This window comes from Oncorhynchus masou, unplaced genomic scaffold, assembly GCF_036934945.1.
Source record: "Oncorhynchus masou masou isolate Uvic2021 unplaced genomic scaffold, UVic_Omas_1.1 unplaced_scaffold_1672, whole genome shotgun sequence".
NCBI lineage: Eukaryota > Metazoa > Chordata > Actinopteri > Salmoniformes > Salmonidae > Oncorhynchus > Oncorhynchus masou.
Window position 1 is genome coordinate 42,501 of NW_027016865.1, and position 20,000 is coordinate 62,500.

The window sequence follows — 20,000 nt, forward strand, 5'->3', positions numbered from 1 at the left end:
AGAGAAAGGCAGAGAGAAAGGCAGAGAGAGAGAGAAAGGCAGAGAGAAAGACAGAGAGAGAGAGAAATACAGAGAGAAAGGCACAGAGAGACAGAGAAAGGCAGAGAGTGAGAAAGGAGAAAGAGAGATGAGAGAGGAGAGAGAGGCAGAGGTCACGATCAGATGAGCTCCTGCATTTTTCAGCATTTTCTTTAAAAAAGATAGATTTAGAGTTAGATAAACTTGGATGTTTTGTCAGGAACACATACTGGATTCTACCCTCTACAACATAACCCCCACTTCAAATCAAAACTTAAAACCTACAACCTGATTTTGGACGGAATTACGGAATCACCTGGAAGGTTCACAACTACCAAGATTTTTTCTCTATACAGCAAATTCTCTGGAAAACAACAGAAACCTGAAAACACCATCCAACCTGGAACTGAGTGAGTAATGCTTAGTCTGAAACTATATTTTATCTCCAAAAGCCAAGAAGAAAAATACACAACATTACTTTATAAGGACTGAATTCTAACATAATTCTGCCAAGCTTGATACAGCTTCAACTAGCACTGACGTGTCAAGTGAGAGGTGTCAAAGCCCATTAGCCCAACAATGGCAGAGTCTAACAGTCTACCCCAACCAAATGGAGAGGCCTTAGAAGCTCCCTCCCGCTGTTCAGAGGTAATTAAAATACAGTACCATTTGCATGTAAAAAATGATAAGGCAAGAAAAGATTACAAAATGAAGCTCCTTATGGAAAATCAAGAGACACTTTTTGCTGACTATTACAAAAATGGGAACATCAGCAACCTTATCTTCCACACAAACCATCCCCTGGCATGGCACAGTGCTATATATATATATATATATATTTTACCTTTATTTAGGCAACAGTTAAGAACAAATTCTTATTTTCAATACTGGGAACAGTGGGTTAACTGCCTGTTCAAGGGCAGTTATTTGTAAGTGCAACCTTCCGGTTACTAGGATAAGAGCTACCCTGCCACCTCTACTAACCAAGGGGGTTTGAACTAAATGTAAATGTAAATGCACACTACCCCTTTGTTAAGAGAGGGGGGTTAACGAGGGGTGGAAACTCAGAATACTTGATAACGAGGACTCTGAGTCAGGTAATATAAATATCTATATGTCCGGAAAAGTAATGGTACAGAATAACCCCAAACAGTTTCAGCTGGACTTTCACCTAATCAAAGAATTAGCCCAGCAGGAGAAGCTCTCCCTTGATAAAGATACCCCCACCCCGAAAGGGTCAGACCAGACCTCTTCATTATGTAACCCCACAGACGAGCCACCCCCAGCGGAGAGTCAACCTCCCAGCACAGATTACCACTCCCTCATTGAAATGAAGGACAAATTCACCCAGCTGGAGATAAGGCAGGTGGAGCTGGAACAGCAGGTGATTACACTTCAGTCAGCACAGACCCAGACAACAGTCCAGCACAACAACAGCCCCTTAACCAGACCCGGAGAGCTGGAGGTGGACAGAGACATATCTGCACTTTGGACAGTGGTGAGACAACTACAACAGGAGAAAGAGGAGCAGAACAGAGCACTAGAGGAGAGTATCAGACTGCTGGTGGAGGAGAGGTTGAGGGGGATGGAGGAGAGGTTGACGGGGACGGCGTGTGACAGAGAACAACCTACTAGAGAGGTGGCCACCCCAACAGAGAAGCCAGCAGAACAGCCCACCTCAGCACCCAACAAAAGTCTCGACACCACAGCAGAACAGTCCACAGCAGACCCTGACCATAGAGTCGACATCACAGCAGAACAGACAAATGAAGAACCCCAAGCCCAGCGGCTCTCACCCCCTCTGAGCACCTCCCCTGTCAGCCACCCTGATAGCCCTTCTGACAACCCCCCACACCCACTGAGGACAAACACAAGACACAGATTGTACTACTTATGGACTCAAATGGGAAATATATTGAAGAAAAAAACTTTTTTCCCAAACACAGTGTGTCTAAACTCTGGTGTCCAAACACCCAGCGCGCCCTAGACCTTCTGTCTGAGGCCAAACTAGGCTCACCCAGACACATAATAATACACACAGGCACAAACGACCTGAGAGCACAGCAGGAAAGGGTGGCCACAGCACTGAAGGGAGTGATTGAAAGGCTTCTTCTACTTTCCCCAACGCACAAGTAGTTATTTCCACCCTGCTACCACGAAAAGACTTCCACCCTGCCACAATACAGCGGGTAAACGCAAGTATTTCCCGTGACTGTACCTCAAAACCAAACGTTTTCCTGGCCCACCACTCCACCCTGGACTTGAACAGCCTCTATGACCAGGTCCACCTCTACAAGGCAGCAGTGCCCACCTTTGCCCGAACTCTAAAGGACATCGTTCTCAAACGTATCCCCAACACTTCAAACAGGAGCAACAGATCAATAGACACCCCACCCAGACCAGCGAGACACCCTCCCAGACCTGCAGGACCCCCCCCCTGGACCTACACATAGAGGACCCACGCCAAGAGAAATTACATCCAGACTACCGCACACCCAGACACATCCACACCCCCACACCAACCAATCAACACCCCCCCACGTCAACCATGCCCACACACCATTTAGGCCCCCTCAGATCAGACCTATGCCACTCCTGCCCACCCCATGCAAAGAGGGCCTCAACATGGAAGCTACACATACACCCAGGTAGTGAGCGGGCAAACAGTCCCAACCCCCACTCTCACACTCGCCCAAGCCAATGGCATGTACCAGATGCTCAGCAGGCTCTGCTCACACTTACTGGCCTGAGGCCAAACCATGACAAACAACATTGGACACACTGGAACAAAAAGCCTTCACTATATCATCCTGGAATATCCAAGGCCTGAGGTCATCTGCCTTTGGCCTGAAGAGCAGAAACCCGGACTTCACCAAAGAAATCGGTAATACAGACATTGTCATCCTGCAAAAAACCTGGTATAGAGGAGACAGACCCACTGGTTGCCCTCTAGGTTACAGAGAGCTGGTAGTCCCATCCACCAAACTACCAGGTATGAAACAGGGAAGGGACTCAGGGGGTATGCTAATTTGGTATAGAGCAGACCTAACTCACTCCATTAAATTAATCAAAACAGGAACATTCTACATTTGGCTAAAAATTCAACAGGAAATTATCCTAACAGAGAAACATTTCCTCCTGTGTGCTACCTATATCCCCCCACTAGAATCACCATATTTTAATGAAGACAGCTTCTCCATCCTGGAGGGGGAAATCAATCATTTCCAGGCCCAGGGACATGTACTAGTCTGTGGCGACCTAAATGCCAGAACCGGACAAGAACCTTACACCCTCAGCACACAGGGGGACAAACACCTGCCTGGAGGTGACAGCATTCCCTCCCACATATGCCCCCCTAGGCACAACTATGACAACATAACCAACAAAAATGGGTCACAACTCCTGCAGCTCTGTCGCACGCTGGGTATGTACATAGTCAATGGTAGGCTTTGAGGGGACTCCTATGGTAGGTACACCTCTAGCTCATCTCTTGGCAGTAATACTGTAGACTACTTTATCACTGACCTCAACCCAGAGTCTCTCAGAGCGTTCACAGTCAGCCCACTGACACCCCTATCAGACCACAGCAAAATCACAGTCTACTTAAACAGAGCAATACTCAATCATGAGGCATCAAAGCCAAAGAAACTGAGTAACATTAAGAAATGCTATAGATGGAAGGAATGCAGTTTGGAAACCTACCAAAAAACAATTAGGCAACAACAAATTCAATCCATTTTAGACAATTTCCTGGGTAAAACGTTCCACTGTAATAGTGAAGGTGTAAACTTGGCAGTAGAAAATCTTAACAGTATATTTGACCTCTCAGCTTCCCTATCAAATCGAAAAATCTCAAAAAGAAAACCGAAGAAAATTAACAACAATGACAAATGGTTTGATGAAGAATGCAAAAATCTAAGAAAGAAATTGAGAAACCTGTCCAACCAAAAACATAGAGACCCGGAAAAGAGACCCTATGGTGAATTACTAAAACAATACAGAAATACACTACGAAAACCTGAGTCTTCACTATGGTGAATCACTAAAACAATACAGAAATACACTATGGAAAAAGAAGGAACAGCATGTCAGAAATCAGCTCAATGTAATTGAAGAATCCATAGACTCTAACCACTTCTGGGAAAATTGGAAAACACTAAACAAACACAACACAAAGAATTATCTATCCAAAATGGAGATGTATGGGTAAACCACTTCTCCAATCTTTTTGGCTCTATAACAAAGAATAAAGAGCAAAAACATATACATGATCAAATACAGATCTTAGAATCAACTATTAAAGACTACCAGAACCCACTGGATTCTCCAATTACATTTAATGAGTTACAGGACAAAATAAAAACCCTCCAACCCAAAAAGGCCTGTGGTGTTGATGGCATCCTCAATGAAATGATCAAATATACAGACAACAAATTCCAATTGGCTATACTAAAACTCTTTAACATCATCATTAGCTCTGGCATCTTCCCTAATATTTGGAACCAAGGACTGATCACCCCAATCCACAAAAATGGAGACAAATTTGACCCCAATAACTACCGTGGAATATGCGTCAACAGTAACCTTGGGAAAATCCTCTGCATTATCATTAACAGCAGACTCGTACACTTCCTCAATGAAAACAATGTACTGAGCAAATGTCAAATTGGCTTTTTACCAAATTACCGTACAACAGACCATGTATTCACCCTGCACACCCTAATTGACAACCAAACAAACCAAAACAAAGGCAAAGTCTTCTCATGCTTTGTTGATTTCAAAAAAGCCTTCGACTCAATTTGGCATGAGGGTCTGCTATACAAACTGATGGAAAGTGGTGCTGGGGTAAAACATACGACATCATAAAATCCATGTACACAAACAACAAGTGTGCGGTTAAAATTGGCAAAAAACACACACATTTCTTCACACAGGGTCGTGGGGTTAGACAGGGATGCAGCTTAAGCCCCACCCTCTTCAACATATATATCAACGAATTGGCGCGGGCACTAGAAAAGTCTGCAGCACCCGGCCTCAGCCTACTGGAATCCGAAGTCAAATGTCTGCTGTTTGCTGATGATCTGGTGCGTCTGTCACCAACCAATGAGGGCCTACAGCAGCACCTAGATCTTATGCACAGATTCTGTCAGACTTGGGCCCTGACAGTAAATCTCAGTAAGACCAAAATAATGGAGTTCATCAGCGCCACAGGTAACTTCCACAAAGCTGTGAACGATCTGAGAGGGCATTCTATGCCATCAAAAGGAACATAAATTTCAACATACCAATTAGGATTTGGCTAAAAATACTTGAATCAGTCATAGATCCCATTGCCCTTTAAGGTTGTGAGGTCTGGGGTCCGCTCACCAACCAAGACTTCACAAAATGGGACAAACACCAAATTGAGAATCTGCACGCAGAATTCTGCAAAAATATCCTTCGTGTACAACCTAGAACACCAAATAATGCATGCAGAGCAGAATTAGGCCGATACCCACTAATGATCAAAATCCAGAAAAGAGCCGTTAAATTCTATAACCACCTAAAAGGAAGCGATTCCCAAACCTTCCAAAACAAAGCCATCACCTACAGAGATATGAACCTGAAGAAGAGTCCCCTAAGCAAGCTGGTCCTGGGGCTCTGTTCACAAACACACACACACCCTACAGAGCCCCAGGACAGCAGCACACTTAGACCCAACCAAATCATGAGAAAACAAAAAGATAATTACTTGACACATTGGAAAGAATTAACAAAAAAACAGAGCAAACTAGAATACTATTTGGCCCTACACAGAGAGTACACAGCGGCAGAATACCTGACCACTGTGACTGACCCAAAATTAAGGAAAGCTTTGACTATGTACAGACTCAGAGAGCATAGCCTTGCTATTGAGAAAGGCCGCCGTAGGCAGACATGGCTCTCAAGAGAATACAGGCTATGTGCTCACTGCGGCAGGGTAGCCTAGTGGATAGAGCGTTGGACTAGTAACCGGAAGGTTGCAAGTTCAAACCCCCGAGATGACAAGGTACAAATCTGTCGTTCTGCCCCTAAACAGGCAGTTAACCCACTATTCCTAGGCCGTCATTGAAAATAAGAGTTTGTTCTTAACTGACTTGCCTAGTTATATAAAGGTCAAATTTAAAAAGAAATTAGGTGGAAACTGAGCTGCACTTCCTAACCTCCTGCCCAATGTATGACCATATTAGAGAGACATATTTCCCTGAGATTACACAGATCCACAAAGAATTCAAAAACAAATCCAATTTTGAAAAACTCCCATATCTACTGGGTGAAATTCCACAGTGTGCCATCAGAGCAGCAAGATTTGTGACCTGTTGCCAGAGAAAAGGGCAACCAGTGAAGAACACACACCATTGTAAATACAACCCAGATCTATGCCCTTTACCATTTGTACATTGTTAAAACACTGTATATATATATATAATATGACATTTGTAATGTCTTTATTGTTTTGAAACTTCTGTATGTGTGATGTTTACTGTTTATTTTTATTGTTTATTTCACTTTATATATTCACTTTATATATTATCTACCTTACTTGCTTTGGCAATGTTAACACATGTTTCCCATGCCAATAAAGCCCTTGAATTGAATTGAATTGAGATAGAAAGAGAGAGAGACATGCAGAAAGGCAGAGAGAAAGGCAGTGTTGACAGAGAAAGGCAGAGAGTGAGAAAGGAGAAAGAGAGATAGAAAGAGAGAGAGAGACATGCAGAAAGGCAGAGGCAGGCTTGGCACCGGTCGATAGCACAGAGAGATTTACTGCCATATGTTCGCTGAACTTTTATGATTCAATTGGGATTGGTAGACTTTAAATCCCTTGTTTCCCGACAACAAGACAGAAGCATCCAGTCCAGTCCAGTCTGTATAACCACAGCACTGTCGCACTCAGGCTTCTCAAGAGCCACATTCTGGGTCTACCTCTTTCTCCTCCATACAGTATGTCAATGAAAACTAATCAGCGTCTACTCTATGGGCATTGGGCCTGCTGAGGGTTCATATACTGGCATGGTATTAGCCTACCAAACATTCAGTACCGAAATCTGAGACATATGATATTTCAAAAAACAGAGATTCTCTAGCTGGTGGGGTAGTTGGGCAAATGTTCTACTAGCCTGGTCTGAACACTAATAGCCTGGTCTGAACACTACTAGCCTGGTCTGGACACTACTAGTCTGGCCTGAACACTACTAGCCTGGTCTGGACACTACTAGTCTGGCCTGAACATTACTAGCCTGGTCTGAACATTACTAGCCTGGTCGGAACATTACTAGCCTGGTCTGGACACTACTAGTCTGGTCTGAACATTACTAGCCTGGTCTGAATATTACTAGCCTGGTTTGAACACTACTAGCCTGGTCTGAACACTACTAGCCTGGTCTGAACATTACTAGCCTGGTTTGAACACTACTAGCCTGGTCTGAACATTACAAGCCTGGTCTGAACACTACTAGCCTGGTCGGAACACTACTAGCCTGGTCTGAACATTACTAGCCTGGTCTGAATACTGGTACTATCCTCCACTATCCCAGTAACTCAGTATGTACTGGTACTATCCTCCACTATTCCAGTAACTCAGTATGTACTGGTACTATCCTCCACTACCCCAGTAACTCAGTATGTACTGGTACTATCCTCCACTACCCCAGTAACTCGTTATGTACTGGTACTATCCTCCACTACCCCAGTAACTCAGTATGTACTGGTACTATCCTCCACTACCCCAGTAACTCAGTATGTACTGGTACTATCCTCCACTACCCCAGTAACTCAGTATGTACTGGTACTATCCTCCACTACCCCAGTAACTCGTTATGTACTGGTACTATCCTCCACTACCCCAGTAACTCAGTATGTACTGGTACTATCCTCCACTACCCCAGTAACTCAGTATGTACTGGTACTATCCACCACTACCCCAGTAACTCAGTATGTACTGGTACTATCCTCCACTACCCCAGTAACTCAGTATGTACTGGTACTATCCTCCACTACCCCAGTAACTCAGTATGTACTGGTACTATCCTCCACTACCCCAGTAACTCAGTATGTACTGGTAGTATCCTCCACTACCCAGTAACTCAGTATGTGTCAGGATTTGGCCAGGCTTGTTCTGGTTTTTGGTCACTAGATGCCCCCATTGTGCTTTTTGACCTTTTGCTTTCCCTTGATCCCCATTATTATTTGCACCTGTGCCTCGTTTCCTCTGATTGTATTTAAACCCTTAGTTTCCCTCAGTTCTTTGCTCTGTGTTTGTATGTTAGCACCCAGCCCTAGTATTCTGTGTACTCTTGTTGATCCCGGTGGACGCTCTTGTGGAATTCTGTTTTTTGTTCTTGTTTATTTATTTTTGAGTATCTTTTGAGGCTTTTTATGCTTTACCTACCACCTTGTGGATTTACCTTTTTGTCTTGGAGGATTACCTTGTGGATTACCTTGTTCTTGTGGAATTCCTTTTGAGGTTGTGGAGTTACATGTTTTCATGAAGGACTTCACTTTTTACTTTATTAAATACACCGTCTCAAGTACTGCTGTGTCTGCCTCGTCTTCTGGGTTCTGCTGACTATTCGTGGCTCAGTTGGTTAAGTGACTGTTTCTCACTGACAGAAACACAGAGCCAAAAAATGAACCCAGAGGCAGCCAGTTCCCAGGACCTTGTTGCCATGCTGTCCCACCACCAGGAGACTGTCCAACGCCACGAAGCCGCTCTGGTTCAGCAAGAGGCCTTAATGGCTAGACATTCTCATCTTCTGTCGGAGATGCTGACTTCCATAAAGCAGATATCTGATCGACTTACCCCGGCAACAGTTCCCGTCCCAGTACCTCAGATTCACGTACCCATGGCAGTTAACCCCCTGGCTGAACCTCGTCTTCCACCTGCCCAACGGTTCTCAGGTGATCCAAGTGCTTGTAAAGGGTTTCTCACCCAATGTTCTCTCTCCTTCGAGCTGCAACCCTCCTCTTTTCCCACCGACCGGTCTAAGATCACATATATCATCACCCTGCTGTCAGAAAAAGCCCTGGCCTGGGCTACTGCTGTGTGGGATGCCCATAGTTCCTGCTGTGCCAGCTACTCTGCCTTTGCTGAGGAATTCAAACGAGTGTTTCAAGGCCCAAGCAGTGGTCCTGACTCAGCCAAACAGCTCCTGACTCTCCACCAAGGTCGGCGCAGCGTGACGGACTATGCCATCCAGTTCCGCACGGTGGCAGCAGCGAGTGGCTGGAACAACGAGGCGCTCACGGTGTGCTTTCTGAAAGGCCTTTCTGACACTATCCAAGATGAACTGGCCACTCGGGAACCACCGGACAATCTCGAGTCCCTGATCAAGTTGGCCTCACGCATTGACCAGCGTCTGAGAGAGAGAGAACTCAACCGTAGACCTCTAGCCCCTATCAGTCCCAGCTCTGAGTCCCCACCTTTATCCTCGCTGGCTCCACCGGAACCCATGCAGATTGGACGCATCTCCCAGGCTGAGAGAGACCGCCGGATGAGGGAGCGACGCTGTCTATATTGCGGCAAACCGGGCCATTTCCGTTCCACGTGTCCCGGGCTCCAGGGAAACGCTCTGTCCCGTACAGACCGGGAGAACCTGTAACGGGAAACATAACCTCCTCCCATCCGTAATACTCCCGTCTGCTCATTCCAGTCACCCTTTGCTGGAACAACCACAAGCTTCACCTTCAAGCCTTGGTAGACTCTGGAGCCGCAGGTAACTTCATGGATGGTGTCTGGGCGAAGGAGAATGGCGTTCCCTCTGAACCTCTAAGTGACCCCATGAGGGTTACTACATTGGATGGAAGCCCTTTGGGATCTGGACTTGTCACTCATGTCACTACCTCCTTGCGACTTTCAGTTTCACAACACCAGGAATTGATGAACTTTCATTTGATCTCCTGTTCCGAGTTCCCTCTCGTCCTTGGATACCCCTGGCTTCACAGCCATAACCCTCACATCGACTGGTCTGTGGGCACTATCAAGCAGTGGGGTCCTACGTGCCAAGCTACTTGTATTTTCCCGAATTCCCGAGTTCTACTCCCGAGTCTTTAGAATCCATCGACCTGACCCGAGTTCCCGAGTGTTACCATGCCCTCAAACTGGTGTTTAGCAAACAGAGGGCCACCATGCTACCACCCCATAGACCTTATGATTGCCCCATCGACCTGTTTCCGGGCACTTGCCCCCAGGGGTCGGATCTTTTCCCTATCTCCACCCGAACGAGCTGCTATGGATACCTACATCAAGGACGCTCTGGAAGCAGGCCTCATGCGTCCATCCACCTCCCCGGCGGGAGCAGGGTTTTTCTTTGTGGCCAAGAAAGACGGTGGATTACGTCCCTGCATCGACTACCGGGGACTCAATGCCATAACCGTCCGTAACCGTTACCCGCTACCCCTTATGGCCACAGCCTTCGAGCTGCTCCAGGAAGCAGTTGTTTTCACTAAGCTTGACCTGCGGAACGCATACCATCTTGTGCGGATCAGACCTGGTGACGAGTGGAAGACCGCTTTCAACACGCCTACTGGTCACTATGAATACTTGGTGATGCCCTTCGGCCTGACCAACGCCCCAGCGGTGTTCCAAGCGCTCATAAACGATGTGCTTAGGGATATGCTTAACATATTTGTTTTCGTTTACTTGGATGACATCCTCATCTTTTCGAGCTTCCTTCAAGAACACACAAAGCATGTCAGACAAGTACTCAAACGCCTCCTAGACAGCCATCTGTACGTTAAGCCGGAAAAATGTGAATTCCATTCATCCCGAGTACAATTCCTGGGATTTGTAGTGGAACCCGGTCGAGTCCAAATGGACCCCAGGAAGGTAGGGGCGGTAGCGGATTGGCCCACCCCCAAATCCATTAAGGAAGTTCAGCGTTTCCTGGGCTTCACAAACTTTTACCGCAAGTTCATCAAGAACTTCAGCTTGGTGGCAGCCCCTCTCTCAGCTTTAACCAAGGGTGGCAATGCAAGGTTTTTGTGGGGAAGAGAAGCTGAGACGGCCTTCCAAGGACTCAAGCAGCGCGTCCTCTCTGCTCCCATCCTGATACTACCGACTACGGATGAACCGTTTGTGGTGGAGGTAGACGCATCAGAGGTTGGTGTTGGAGCTGTCCTGTCTCAGAGGGGTGAAGACAAGAAGCTTCATCCGTGCACTTTCTTCTCACACCGGCTTACCCCGGCTGAGAGGAACTACGATGTGGGGATCGTGAACTCCTAGCGGTTAAGATGGCATTGAAGGAATGGAGACACTGGCTCGAGGGGGCTTCTCACCCGTTTCAAGTGCTTACGGACCACAAAAATCTGGAGTATATCCAGCAGGCGAAGCGGTTGAACTCTAGACAAGCTAGATGGTCTCTCTTCTTCAGTCGATTCCAGTTTATCCTCACCTATCGGCCCGGGTCGAAGAATATCAAACCGGATGCCCTGTCCCGAGTCTACGCTCCTGCCATTCGAGATGACACGGACATGCCTGTCCTTCCTGCTGCTAAGATCGTCGCTCCGATCTCGTGGCAAGTTGAGGATACCGTGAGACGAGCTCAAGCTATCGAACCGGACCCGAAAGGAGGTTCTGCCAATCGGTTGTTTGTCCCCAAGGCAGTGAGGACTCAGGTCCTTCTGTGGGGGCACTCCTCTCGCCTCACCTGTCCCCCGGGCGTAGGTCGCACCTTGGAGTTCATCCAGCGTAAGTTCTGGTGGCCTACCATAAGAGAAGACGTTGCCACTTTCGTCAATGCCTGCCCCGTGTGCTGCCAGGGCAAATCTTCTCACCTCCGCCCTCAAGGACTCCTTCACCCTTTACCTGTTCCCCACAGACCCTGGTCCCATATCTCATTGGACTTTATTACTGGCCTTCCTCCATCCGATGGCAATACTACTATCCTAGTCATAATCGACAGGTTTTCAAAGGCGGCCAGGTTCGTCCCTCTGACTAAGTTACCTTCTGCCAAGGAAACGGCTGAGTTGGTAATTAATCATGTGTTTCGAGTCTTCGGCATTTCTCAAGATATGGTTTCTGACATAGGTCCCCAGTTCGCCTCAAGGTTTTGGAAGGCCTTCTGCCAACTCATGGGAGCTTCTGCCAGTCTATCTTCAGGGTACCATCCGGAGTCCAACGGCCAAACAGAGAGGATGAATCAAGAGCTGGAAACCACCCCTCGATGTATGACTCGTAACAACCCGTCCACATGGTCGTCCTTTATTGTTTGGGCCAAATACGCGCACAACACCTTGCGCTCCTCCTCCATTGGTATGTCCCCGCACGAGTGTCAGTTTGGCTATGCCCCTCCATTGTTCCCGGACCAGGAGGCAGAAGTCAGAGTGCCTTCAGCCTTGAAGTTCGTCAGACGCTGTCGGCTTATGTGGAGGAAGACCCGTCTTAATCTTATGCGTTCCTCACAGAGGTACCAACAACAAGCCAACAGACGTCGCCGTCCCGGGCCTACCCTGCGCCCCGGCCAGAGAGTCTGGCTCTCCACAAGAGACTTACCACTACGGGTGGAGTCTCGCAAGCTGTCCCAAAGATACATCGGTCCCTTTAAGGTTGCCAGGAGAGTTAACCCAGTTTCTTATCGCCTACACTTACCCAGATCCCTTAAGATTAATCCCACGTTTCACATTTCCTTATTAAAACCTGTTGTTTTTTCTCCCCTTGTCCCGGCAGACAGACCTCCCCCTCCGCCTCGTGTCATGAGCCGTTCCTAGGGGGGGATTCTGTCAGGATTTGGCCAGGGTTGTTCCGGTTTTTGGTCACTAGATGCCCCCATTGTGCTTTTTGACCTTTTGCTTTCCCTTGATCCCCATTATTATTTGCACCTGTGCCTCGTTTCCCCTGATTGTATTTAAACCCTTAGTTTCCCTCAGTTCTTTGCTCTGTGTTTGTATGTTAGCACCCAGCCCTAGTATTCTGTGTACTCTTGTTGATCCCGGTGGACGCTCTTGTGGAATTCTGTTTTTTGTTCTTGTTTATTTATTTTTGAGTATCTTTTGAGGCTTTTTATGCTTTACCTACCACCTTGTGGATTTACCTTTTTGTCTTGGAGGATTACCTTGTGGATTACCTTGTTCTTGTGGAATTCCTTTTGAGGTTGTGGAGTTACATGTTTTCCTGAAGGACTTCACTTTTTACTTTATTAAATACACCGCCTCAAGTACTGCTGTGTCTGCCTCATCTTCTGGGTTCTGCTGACTATTCGTGGCTCAGTTGGTTAAGTGACTGTTTCTCACTCCGGAGACCCGGGTTCGTAACCGGGTCCTGACAGTATGTACTGGTACTATCCTCCACTACCCCAGTAACTCAGTATGTACTGGTACTATCCTCCACTACCCCAGTAACTCAGTATGTACTGGTACTATCCTCCACTACCCCAGTAACTCAGTATGTACTGCTACTATCCTCCACTACCCCAGTAACTCAGTATGTACTGGTACTATCCTCCACTACCCCAGTAACTCAGTATGTACTGGTACTATCCTCCACTACCCCAGTAACTCAGTATGTACTGGTACTACCCTCCACTACCCCAGTAACTCAGTATGTACTGGTACTACCCTCCACTACCACAGTAACTCAGTATGTACTGGTACTATCCTCCACTACCCCAGTAACTCAGTATGTACTGGTACTATCCTCCACTACCCCAGTAACTCAGTATGTACTGGTACTATCCTCCACTACCCCAGTAACTCAGTATGTACTGGTACTATCCTCCACTACCCCAGTAACTCAGTATGTACTGGTACTATCCACCACTACCTCAGTATGTACTGGTACTATCCTCCACTACCCCAGTAACTCAGTATGTACTGGTAGTATCCTCCACTACCCCAGTAACTCAGTATGTACTGGTACTATCCTCCACTACCCCAGTAACTCAGTATGTACTGGTACTATCCTCCACTACCTCAGTATGTACTGGTACTATCCTCCACTACCCCAGTAACTCAGTATGTACTGGTACTATCCTCCACTACCTCAGTAACTGTACTGGTACTATCCTCCACTATCCCAGTAACTCAGTATGTACTGGTACTATCCTCCACTACCCCAGTAACTCAGTATGTACTGGTACTATCCTCCACTACCTCAGTAACTCAGTATGTACTGGTACTATCCTCCAGTAACTCAGTATGTACTGGTACTATCCTCCACTACCCCAGTAACTCAGTATGTACTGGTACTATCCTCCACTACCCCAGTAACTCAGTATGTACTGGTACTATCCTCCACTACCCCAGTAACTCAGTATGTACTGGTACTATCCTCCACTACCCCAGTAACTCAGTATGTACTGGTACTATCCTCCACTACCCCAGTAACTCAGTATGTACTGGTACTATCCTCCACTACCCCAGTAACTCAGTATGTACTGGTACTACCCTCCACTATCCCAGTAACTCAGTATGTACTGGTACTATCCTCCACTACCCCAGTAACTCAGTATGTACTGGTACTATCCTCCAGTAACTCAGTATGTACTGGTACTATCCTCCACTACCCCAGTAACTCAGTATGTACTGGTACTATCCTCCACTACCCCAGTAACTCAGTATGTACTGGTACTACCCTCCACTACCCCAGTAACTCAGTATGTACTGGTACTATCCTCCACTACCACAGTAACTCAGTATGTACTGGTACTATCCTCCACTACCCCAGTAACTCAGTATGTACTGGTACTATCCTCCACTACCCCAGTAACTCAGTATGTACTGGTACTATCCTCCACTACCCCAGTAACTCAGTATGTACTGGTACTATCCTCCTCTACCCCAGTAACTCAGTATGTACTGGTACTATCCTCCAGTAACTCAGTATGTACTGGTACTATCCTCCACTACCCCAGTAACTCAGTATGTACTGGTACTATCCTCCAGTAACTCAGTATGTACTGGTACTATCCTCCACTACCCCAGTAACTCAGTATGTACTGGTACTATCCTCCACTACCACAGTAACTCAGTATGTACTGGTACTATCCTCCACTACCCCAGTAACTCAGTATGTACTGGTACTATCCTCCTCTACCCCAGTAACTCAGTATGTACTGGTACTATCCTCCAGTAACTCAGTATGTACTGGTACTATCCTCCACTACCCCAGTAACTCAGTATGTACTGGTACTATCCTCCAGTAACTCAGTATGTACTGGTACTATCCTCCACTACCCCAGTAACTCAGTATGTACTGGTACTATCCTCCACTACCCCAGTAACTCAGTATGTACTGGTACTATCCTCCACTACCTCAGTAACTCAGTATGTACTGGTACTATCCTCCACTACCCCAGTAACTCAGTATGTACTGGTACTATCCTCCACTACCCCAGTAACTCAGTATGTACTGGTACTATCCTCCACTACCCCAGTAACTCAGTATGTACTGGTACTACCCTCCACTATCCCAGTAACTCAGTATGTACTGGTACTATCCTCCACTACCCCAGTAACTCAGTATGTACTGGTACTATCCTCCACTATCCCAGTAACTCAGTATGTACTGGTACTATCCTCCACTACCCCAGTAACTCAGTATGTACTGGTACTATCCTCCACATCTCTCTACAGTGTCTGTCCATGCCATCTACTGGTACTATCCTCCACATCTCTCTACAGTGTCTGTCCATGCCAACTCACCATACACTGGCACTGCTGGCAGTTCTCCACCCAGGTGTCTCCACTGCTGTATGTAATGAGTCTGTTCTGGTGCAGACACTGCCTGCTGAGGCCGGGGTTACACTCTGGACAGCAGAACAGGTCGGCTGTGGTGGACTCACAGTCACACACCATCCTACGACACATCACCAGACCAGACTGTAGGGGGGGGAGAGGGAGAGAGAGGGAGGGAGAGGGAGAGAGAGGGGGAGAGAGAGAGAGAGGGAGAGAGAGAATGAGTCAGACTAAGCTTTTCCTTTTAGATCTATATTTTGACATGTTAGATTTAGCATTAGATTATAGCTGCAATATAAAACTCTGATTGGAAACTCTTTTTTCCAAAGACTCCAATTCCCATGATTCCCCAGGAGGTTCTACAGTGCATCACTTACCTGGCAGGAGCAGACGGAGCACCTGTCGTTGTCCAGCACCCAGATCTGCCCGTTGTGTTTGTGCTTGTTGTCATGGTTACAGTCCCCGGTGCAGTTCTTGCCGTGAGGGCACCTGCAGTCGTAGCCTCCGTCCACGTTGAAACACACCGTATCGTTAGCACAGCTGTGTCTTCCTGTCGCACACTCATCTATATCTGCAGAGAGGAGGGACAGACAGACTACAGGTTAGTGTATGAAGGAGGAGGGACAGACAGACTACAGGTTAGTGTATGAAGGAGGAGGGACAGACAGACTACAGGTTAGTGTATGAAGGAGGAGGGACAGACAGACTACAGGTTAGTGTATGAAGGAGGAGGGACAGACAGACTACAGGTTAGTGTATGAAGGAGGAGGGACAGACAGACTACAGGTTAGTGTATGAAGGAGGAGGGACAGACAGACTACAGGTTAGTGTATGAAGGAGGAGGGACAGACAGACTACAGGTTAGTGTATGAAGGAGGAGGGACAGACAGACTACAGGTTAGTGTATGAAGGAGGAGGGACAGACAGACTACAGGTTAGTGTATGAAGGAGGAGGGACAGACAGACTACAGGTTAGTGTATGAAGGAAGAGGGACAGACAGACTACAGGTTAGTGTATGAAGGAGGAGGGATAGACAGACTACAGGTTAGTGTATGAAATCAACAAACAAATACAGTTGAATTCCAGAGGGAAAATAGTAATGGGTGAGATATGTGTTTGTATAATAATTCAAGCACCTAAGATCCTTGTGCATACCAGTACTGTGCTCAAACAGGTGAGTCTAGACCCCCAACTTACCTTCACAGGACTCCCCATTGGCTGAGAACATCCCGTTGTCATGGTAGCCGTCCCGACACTCACAGTGGTACCAGCCAGGCAGGTTAACACAGATGGCTCTGCTGTCACACTCCACGAAGCCATCGGTACACTCATCAATGTCTGGTGAGACACACACACACAGACATAAACACACACAACCCCGCTCACACAGATGTTTCAGTTTCAGGCTTGTTAAACACAGCTGGGCCTAATATGCATTCATCTTTGCATTTGAGGTATGCAAATGTCAAGGTGGTTGGAGGGGTGGCTGGTGAGGTGGCTGGTGGGGTGGCTGGTGAGGTGGTTGGTGGGGTGGCTGGTGGGGTGGCTGGTGGGGTGGCTGGTGAGGTGGTTGGTGGGGTGGCTGGTGGGGTGGTTGGTGGGGTGGCTGGTGGGGTGGTTGGTGGGGTGGCTGGTGGGGTGGCTGGTGGGGTGGCTGGTGGGGTGGCTGGTGAGGTGGTTGGTGGGGTGGCTGGTGGGGTGGCTGGTGGGGTGGCTGGTGGGGTGGTTGGTGGGGTGGCTGGTGGGGTGGCTGGTGGGTTGGCTGGTGGGGTGGCTGGTGGGGTGGCTGGTGGGGTGGCTGGTGAGGTGGCTGGTGAGGTGGCTGGTGGGGTGGCTGGTGAGGTGGTTGGTGGGGTGGCTGGTGAGTTGGCTGGTGGGGTGGCTGGTGAGGTGGCTGGTGGGGTGGTTGGTGGGGTGGCTGGTGGGGTGGCTGGTGGGTTGGCTGGTGGGGTGGCTGGTGGGGTGGCTGGTGGGGTGGTTGGTGGGGTGGTTGGTGGGGTGGCTGGTGGGGTAGTTGGTGGGGTGGCTGGTGGGGTGGTTGGTTGGTGGGGTGGCTGATGGGGTGGTTGCTGGGGTGGCTGGTGGGGTGGCTGGTTGGTAAGGTGGCTGGTAGGGTGGCTGGTTGGGTGGCTGGTGGGGTGGCTGGTTGGTAAGGTGGTTGGTGGGGTGGCTGGTGGGGTGGCTGGTGGGGTTGTTGGTAAGGTGGCTGGTAGGGTGGCTGGTTGGGTGGCTGGTGGGGTGGCTGGTTGGTAAGGTGGTTGGTGGGGTGGCTGGTGGGGTGGCTGGTGGGGTTGTTGGTAAGGTGGTTGGTGGGGTGGTTGGTGGGTTGGTTGGTAAGGTGGCTGGTGGGGTGGTTGGTAAGGTGGTTGGTGGGGTGGTTGGTAAGTTGGTTGGTGGGGTGGTTGGTGGGGTGGTTGGTTGGGTGGTTGGTGGGGTGGTTGGTAAGGTGGTTGGTGGAGTGGTTGGTGGGATGGTTGGTAAGGTGGTTGGTAAGGTGGTTGGTGTGGTGGCTGGGGGGTGGCTGGTAAGGTGGTTGGTAAGGTGGTTGGTAAGGTGGTTGGTGGGGTGGCTGGTGGGGTGGTTGGTAAGGTGGTTGGTGGGATGGTTGGTAAGGTGGTTGGAGGGGTGGTTGGTAAGGTGGTTGGTGGGGTGGCTGGTAAGGTGGTTGGTAAGGTGGTTGGTGGGGTGGTTGGTAAGGTGGTTGGTGGGGTGGTTGGTAGGGTAGTTGGTGGGGTGGTTGGTAAGGTGGTTGGAGGGGTGGTTGGTGGGTGGGGTGAGAACGGTCATAATAATGGCTGGAATGAAGTGAATGGAATGGCATCAAATAAAATGGAATCCAGGTGTTTGATGTGTTCAACATCATTCCATTAATTCCGTTCCAGCCATTACTATGAGCCTGTCCTCCCCAATTTTACTGCCACCAGCCGCCTGTGATCCGTAGGAGATGGAGAATCATCTCACTGGCCAGTGAGAAAAGCCATTGGGATAATGAAGGCTTGGATCATATAGTATCAGGCATCTTGGAGCTCTATCAAATCCATCACTGTGTTACATGGAGGGGGGCAATTTTTTTATTTTATTTTATTTCACCTTTATTTAACCAGGTAGGCTAGTTGAGAACAAGTTCTCATTTGCAACTGCGACCTGGCCAAGATAAAGCATAGCAGTGTGAATAGACAACACAGAGTTACACATGGAGTAAACAATTAACAAGTCAATAACACAGTAGAAAAAAAGGGGAGTCTATATACATTGTGTGCAAAAGGCATGAGGAGGTAGGCAAATAATTACAATTTTGCAGATTAACACTGGAGTGATAAATGATCAGATGGTCATGTACAGGTAGAGATATTGGTGTGCAAAAGAGCAGAAAAGTAAATAAATAAAAACAGTATGGGGATGAGGTAGGTGAAAATGGGTGGGCTATTTACCAATAGACTATGTACAGCTGCAGCGATCGGTTAGCTGCTCAGATAGTAGATGTTTGAAGTTGGTGAGGGAGATAAAAGTCTCCAACCTCAGGGATTTTTGCAATTCGTTCCAGTCACAGGCAGCAGAGTACTGGAACGAAAGGCAGCCAAATGAGGTGTTGGCTTTAGGGATGATCAGTGAGATACACCTGCTGGAGCGCGTGCTACGGATGGGTGTTGCCATCGTGACCAGTGAACTGAGATAAGGCGGAGCTTTACCTAGCATGGACTTGTAGATGACCTGGAGCCAGTGGGTCTGGCGACGAATATGTAGCGAGGGCCAGCCGACTAGAGCATACAAGTCGCAGTGGTGGGTGGTATAAGGTGCTTTAGTGACAAAACGGATGGTACTGTGATAAACTGCATCCAGTTTGCTGAGTAGAGTGTTGGAAGCAATTTTGTAGATGACATCGCTGAAGTCGAGGATCGGTAGGATAGTCAGTTTTACTAGGGTAAGTTTGGCGGCGTGAGTGAAGGAGGCTTTGTTACGGAATAGAAAGCCAACTCTTGATTTGATTTTCGATTGGAGATGTTTGATATGAGTCTGGAAGGAGAATTTACAGTCTAGCCAGACACCTAGGTACTTATAGATGTCCACATATTCAAGGTCGGAACCATCCAGGGTGGTGATGCTAGTCGGGCATGCGGGTGCAGGCAGCGATCGGTTGAAAAGCATGCATTTGGTTTTACTAGCGTTTAAGAGCAGTTGGAGCCCACGGAAGGAGTGTTGTATGGCATTGAAGCTCGTTTGGAGGTTAGATAGCACAGTGTCCAAGGACGGGCCGGAAGTATATAGAATCACCTTGAACCAGAGAGAGATC

At 47.9% G+C, this 20,000-nt stretch overlaps 1 pseudogene; it reads right to left on the reverse strand.

The window, feature by feature from the left end:
- The window catches only part of LOC135539274 (protein NEL-like), an 89,318-nt pseudogene that overhangs the window by 9,201 nt on the left and 60,117 nt on the right, over window positions 1-20,000 (reverse strand).